The following is a 7000-nucleotide window of genomic DNA, read 5'->3' on the forward strand; positions in this document are numbered from 1 at the left end:
GGCTGGATAGTGTAGCCAGGTCGGCTGGAAAGTGTAGCCAGGTCGGCTGAAAAATGTAGCCAGGTCGGCTGGCAAGTGTAGCCAGGTCGGCTGAAAAGTATAGCCAGGTCGGCTGGAAAGTGTAGCCAGGTCGGCTGGATAGTGTAGCCAGGTCGGCTGGAAAGTGTAGCCAGGTCGGCTGGATAGTGTAGCCAGGTCGGCTGGAAAATGTAACCAGGTCGGCTGGATAGTGTAGCCAGGTCGGCTGGATAGTGTAGCCAGGTCGGCTGGATAGTGTAGCCAGGTCGGCTGGAAAATGTAGCCAGGTCGGCTGGATAGTGTAGCCAGGTCGGCTGGAAAGTATATCCAGGTCGGCTGGAAAGTGTAGCCAGGTCGGCTGAAAAATGAAGCCAGGTCGGCTGGCAAATGTAGCCAGGTCGGCTGGCAAGTGTATCCAGGTCGGCTGGATAGTGTAGCCAGGTCGGCTGGAAAGTGTAGCCAGGTCGGCTGGAAAGTGTAGCCAGGTCGGCTGGAAAGTGTAGCCAGGTCGGCTGGCAAGTTTAGCCAGGTCGGCTGGATAGTGTAGCCAGGTCGGCTCTCAAATGTAGCCAGGTCGGCTGGCAAGTGTAGCCAGGTCGGCTGGAAAGTGTAGCCAGGTCGGCTGGAAAGTGTAGCCAGGTCGGCTGAAAAATGTAGCCAGGTCGGCTGGCAAATGTAGCAATGTCGGCTGGAAAGTGTATCCAGGTCGGCTGGAAAGTGTAGCCAGGTCGGCTGAAAAATGTAGCCAGGTCGGCTGGCAAATGTAGCCAGGTCGGCTGGCAAGTGTAGCCAGGTCGGCTGGATAGTGTAGCCAGGTCGGCTGGAAAGTGTATCCAGGTCGGCTGGAAAGTGTAGCCAGGTCGGCTGGATAGTGTAGCCAGGTCGGCTGGAAAATGTAACCAGGTCGGCTGGATGGTGTAGCCAGGTCGGCTGGATAGTGTAGCCAGGTCGGCTGGATAGTGTAGCCAGGTCGGCTGGAAAATGTAGCCAGGTCGGCTGGATAGTGTAGCCAGGTCGGCTGGAAAGTATATCCAGGTCGGCTGGAAAGTGTAGCCAGGTCGGCTGAAAAATGAAGCCAGGTCGGCTGGCAAATGTAGCCAGGTCGGCTGGCAAGTGTATCCAGGTCGGCTGGATAGTGTAGCCAGGTCGGCTGGAAAGTGTAGCCAGGTCGGCTGGAAAGTGTAGCCAGGTCGGCTGGCAAGTGTAGCCAGGTCGGCTGGCAAGTTTAGCCAGGTCGGCTGGATAGTGTAGCCAGGTCGGCTCTCAAATGTAGCCAGGTCGGCTGGCAAGTGTAGCCAGGTCGGCCGGAAAATGTAGCCAGGTCGGCTGGCAAATGTAGCCAGGTCGGCTGGAAAGTGTATCCAGGTCGGCTGGAAAGTGTAGCCAGGTCGGCTGAAAAATGTAGCCAGGTCGGCTGGATAGTGTAGCCAGGTCGGCTGGAAAGTGTATCCAGGTCGGCTGGAAAGTGTAGCCAGGTCGGCTGAAAAATGTAGCCAGGTCGGCTGGCAAATGTAGCCAGGTCGGCTGGAAAGTGTATCCAGGTCGGCTGGAAAGTGTAGCCAGGTCGGCTGGCAAATGTAGCCAGGTCGGCTGGATAGTGTAGCCAGGTCGGCTGAAAAATGTAGCCAGGCCGACCTCCCTACACTATCCAGCCATACTGGCTACATTTTCCAGCCGACCTGGCTACACTTGCCAGCCGACCTGGCTACATTTGCCAGCCGACCTGGCTACATTTTTCAGCCGACCTGGCTACACTATCCACCCGACCTGGATCCACTTTCCAGCCGACCTGGATACACTTTCCAGCCGACCTGGATACACTTTCCAGCCGACCTGGCTACACTATCCAGCCGACCTGGCTACATTTGCCAGCCGACCTGGCTACATTTTTCAGCCGACCTGGATACACTTTCCAGCCGACCTGGATACACTTTCCAGCCGACATTGCTACATTTGCCAGCCGACCTGGCTACATTTTTCAGCCGACCTGGCTACACTTTCCAGCCGACCTGGATACACTTGCCAGCCGACCTGGCTACATTTGCCAGCCGACCTGGCTTCATTTTTCAGCCGACCTGGCTACACTATCCAGCCGACCTGGCTACATTTGCCAGCCGACCTGGCTACATTTTCCAGCCGACCTGGCTACACTTTCCAGCCGACCTGGCTACACTTGCCAGCCGACCTGGCTACACTATCCAGCCGACCTGGCTACACTTTCCAGCCGACCTGGCTACACTATCCAGCCGACCTGGCTAAACTTGCCAGCCGACCTGGCTGCACTTGCCAGCCGACCTGGCTACACTTTCCAGCCGACCTGGCTACACTTTCCAGCCGACCTGGCTACACTATCCAGCCGACCTGGATACACTTTCCAGCCGACATTGCTACATTTGCCAGCCGACCTGGCTACATTTTTCAGCCGACATTGCTACATTTGCCAGCCGACCTGGCTAAACTTGCCAGCCGACCTGGCTGCACTTGCCAGCCGACCTGGCTACACTTTCCAGCCGACCTGGCTACACTTTCCAGCCGACCTGGCTACACTTTCCAGCCGACCTGGCTACACTATCCAGCCGACCTGGATACACTTTCCAGCCGACCTGGATACACTTTCCAGCCGACATTGCTACACTATCCAGCCGACCTGGCTACACTTGCCAGCCGACCTGGCTACATTTGCCAGCCGACCTGGCTACATTTTTCAGCCGACCTGGCTACACTTTCCAGCCGACCTGGATACACTTTCCAGCCGACCTGGCTACACTATCCAGCCGACCTGGCTACACTTGCCAGCCGACCTGGCTACACTTTCCAGCCGACCTGGCTACACTTTCCAGCCGACCTGGATACACTTTCCAGCCGACCTGGCTACACTGGCTAGCCGACCTGGCTACACTTTTCAGCCGACCTGGCAACACTTGCCAGCCGACCTGGCTACATTTTTCAGCCGACCTGGCTACACTTGCCAGCCGACCTGGCTACACTATCCAGCCGACCTGGCTACATTTGAGAGCCGACCTGGCTACACTATCCAGCCGACCTGGCTACACTTTCCAGCCGACCTGGCTACACTTTCCAGCCGACCTGGCTACACTATCCAGCCGACCTGGATACACTTGCCAGCCGACCTGGCTACATTTGCCAGCCGACCTGGCTTCATTTTTCAGCCGACCTGGCTACACTTTCCAGCCGACCTGGCAACACTATCCAGCCGACCTGGCTACACTATCCAGCCGACCTGGCTACACTATCCAGCCGACCTGGCTACACTATCCAGCCGACCTGGCTACATTTGAGAGCCGACCTGGCTACACTATCCAGCCGACCTTGCTACACTATCCAGCCGACCTGGCTACATTTTCCAGCCGACCTGGCTACAGTTTCCAGCCGACCTGGTTACATTTTCCAGCTGACCTGGCTACACTATCCAGCCGACCTGGCTACACTTGTCAGCCGACCTGGCTACACTTACCAGCCGACCTGGCTACACTTGTCAGCCGACCTGGCTACACTATCCAGCCGACCTGGCTACACTTGCCAGCCGACCTGGCTACACTTTCCAGCCGACCTGGCTACACTATCCAGCCGACCTGGCTACACTTGCCAGCCGACCTGGCTACACTATCCAGCCGACATGGCTACACTTTCCAGCCGACCTGGCTACACTTTCCAGCCGACCTGGTTACATTTTCCAGCTGACCTGGCTACACTATCCAGCCGACCTGGCTACACTTGTCAGCCGACCTGGCTACACTTGCCAGCCGACCTGGCTACATTTGCCAGCCGACCTGGCTACATTTTTCAGCCGACCTGGCTACATTATCCAGCCGACCTGGCTACACTTGCCAGCCGACCTTGCTACACTATCCAGCCGACCTGGCTACATTTGAGAGCCGACCTGGCTACACTATCCAGCCGACCTGGCTACATTTTACAGCCGACCTGGCTACACTATCCAGCCAAACTGGCTACACTTGCCAGCCGACCTGGCTACATTTTCCGGCCGACCTGGCTACACTATCCAGCCAAACTGGCTACATTTTCCAGCCGACCTGGCTACACTTGCCGGCCGACCTGGCTACATTTGCCAGCTGACCTGGCTACATTTTTCAGCCGACCTGGCTACACTTTACAGCCGACCTGGATACACTTTCCAGCCGACCTGGCTACACTATCCAGCCGACCTGGCTACATTTTCCAGCCGACCTGGCTACAGTTTCCAGCCGACCTGGTTACATTTTCCAGCTGACCTGGCTACACTATCCAGCCGACCTGGCTACACTTGTCAGCCGACCTGGCTACACTTACCAGCCGACCTGGCTACACTTGTCAGCCGACCTGGCTACACTATCCAGCCGACCTGGCTACACTTGCCAGCCGACCTGGCTACACTTTCCAGCCGACCTGGCTACACTATCCAGCCGACCTGGCTACACTTGCCAGCCGACCTGGCTACACTATCCAGCCGACATGGCTACACTTTCCAGCCGACCTGGCTACACTTTCCAGCCGACCTGGTTACATTTTCCAGCTGACCTGGCTACACTATCCAGCCGACCTGGCTACACTTGTCAGCCGACCTGGCTACACTTGCCAGCCGACCTGGCTACATTTGCCAGCCGACCTGGCTACATTTTTCAGCCGACCTGGCTACATTATCCAGCCGACCTGGCTACACTTGCCAGCCGACCTTGCTACACTATCCAGCCGACCTGGCTACATTTGAGAGCCGACCTGGCTACACTATCCAGCCGACCTGGCTACATTTTACAGCCGACCTGGCTACACTATCCAGCCAAACTGGCTACACTTGCCAGCCGACCTGGCTACATTTTCCGGCCGACCTGGCTACACTATCCAGCCAAACTGGCTACATTTTCCAGCCGACCTGGCTACACTTGCCGGCCGACCTGGCTACATTTGCCAGCTGACCTGGCTACATTTTTCAGCCGACCTGGCTACACTTTACAGCCGACCTGGATACACTTTCCAGCCGACCTGGCTACACTATCCAGCCGACCTGGCTACACTTGCCAGCCGACCTGGCTACATTTTCCAGCCGACCTGGCTACACTTTCCAGCCGACCTGGCTACATTTTCCAGCCGACCTGGCTACACTATCCAGCCGACCTGGCTACACTTTCCAGCCGACCTGGCTACACTTGCCAGCCGACCTGGCTACATTTGCCAGCCGACCTGGCTTCATTTTTCAGCCGACCTGGCTACACTTTCCAGCCGACCTGGATACACTTTCCAGCCGACCTGGCTACACTATCCAGCCGACCTCGCTACATTTGCCAGCCGACCTGGCTACACTATCCGGCCGACCTGGCTACACTTGCCAGCCGACCTGGCTACATTTGCCAGCCGACCTGGTTACATTTTCCAGCCGACCTGGCTACATTTTCCAGCCGACCTGGCTACATTTGCCAGCCGACCTGGCTACACTTTCCGGCCGACCTGGCTACATTTGCCAGCCGACCTGGCTACACTATCCGGCCGACCTGGCTACACTATCCGGCCGACCTGGCTACATTTTCCAGCCGACCTGGCTACACTATCCAGCCGACCTGGCTACACTTTCCGGCCGACCTGGCTACATTTGCCGGCCGACCTGGCTACACTATCCGGCCGACCTGGCTACACTATCCGGCCGACCTGGCTACATTTTCCAGCCGACCTGGCTACACTATCCGGCCGACCTGGCTACACTTTCCGGCCGACCTGGCTACACTTTCCAGCCGACCTGGCTACACTATCCAGCCGACCTGGCTACACTTGCCAGCCGACCTGGCTACATTTGCCAGCCGACCTGGCTACATTTTTCAGCCGACCTGGATACACTTTCCAGCCGACCTGGATACACTTTCCAGCCGACCTGGCTACACTATCCAGCCGACCTGGCTACACTTGCCAGCCGACCTGGCTACACTTTCCAGCCGACCTGGCTACACTTTCCAGCCGACCTGGATACACTTTCCAGCCGACCTGGCTACACTGGCTAGCCGACCTGGCTACACTTTTCAGCCGACCTGGCAACACTTGCCAGCCGACCTGGCTACATTTTTCAGCCGACCTGGCTACACTTTCCGGCCGTCCTGGCTACATTTTCCAACCGACCTGGCTACACTATCCGGCCGACCTGGCTACATTTGCCAGCCGACCTGGCTACACTATCCAGCCGACCTGGCTACATTTGAGAGCCGACCTGGCTACACTATCCAGCCGACCTGGCTACATTTTCCGGCCGACCTGGCTACACTATCCAGCCAAACTGGCTACATTTTCCAGCCGACCTGGCTACACTTGCCAGCCGACCTGGCTACATTTGCCAGCCGACCTGGATACACTTTCCAGCCAACCTGGCTACATTTGCCAGCCGACCTGGCTACACTTGCCAGCCGACCTGGCTACACTATCCAGCCGACCTGGCTACATTTTCCAGCCGACCTGGCTACACTATCCAGCCAAACTGGCTACACTTGCCAGCCGACCTGGCTACATTTTCCGGCCGACCTGGCTACACTATTTAGCAGACCTGGCTACACTTGCCAGCCGACCTGGCTACACTATCCAGCCGACCTGGCTACACTATCCAGCCGACCTGGTTACATTTTCCAGCCGACCTGGCTACACTATCCAGCCGACCTGGTTACATTTTCCAGCCGACCTGGCTACACTATCCAGCCGACCTGGTTACATTTTCCAGGCGACCTGGCTACACTTTCCAGCAGACCTGGCTACACTTGCCAGCCGACCTGGCTACACTATCCAGCCGACCTGGCTACACTATCCAGCCGACCTGGCTACACTTGCCAGCCGACCTGGCTACATTTGAGAGCCGACCTGGCTACATTTTCCAGCCGACCTGGATACACTTTCCAGCCGACCTGGCTACACTATCCAGCCGACCTGGCTACATTTTTCAGCCGACCTGGCTACACTATCCAGCCGACCTGGCTACATTTGAGAGCCGACC

This window comes from Astatotilapia calliptera, chromosome 4, assembly GCF_964374335.1.
Source record: "Astatotilapia calliptera chromosome 4, fAstCal68.1, whole genome shotgun sequence".
NCBI lineage: Eukaryota > Metazoa > Chordata > Actinopteri > Cichliformes > Cichlidae > Astatotilapia > Astatotilapia calliptera.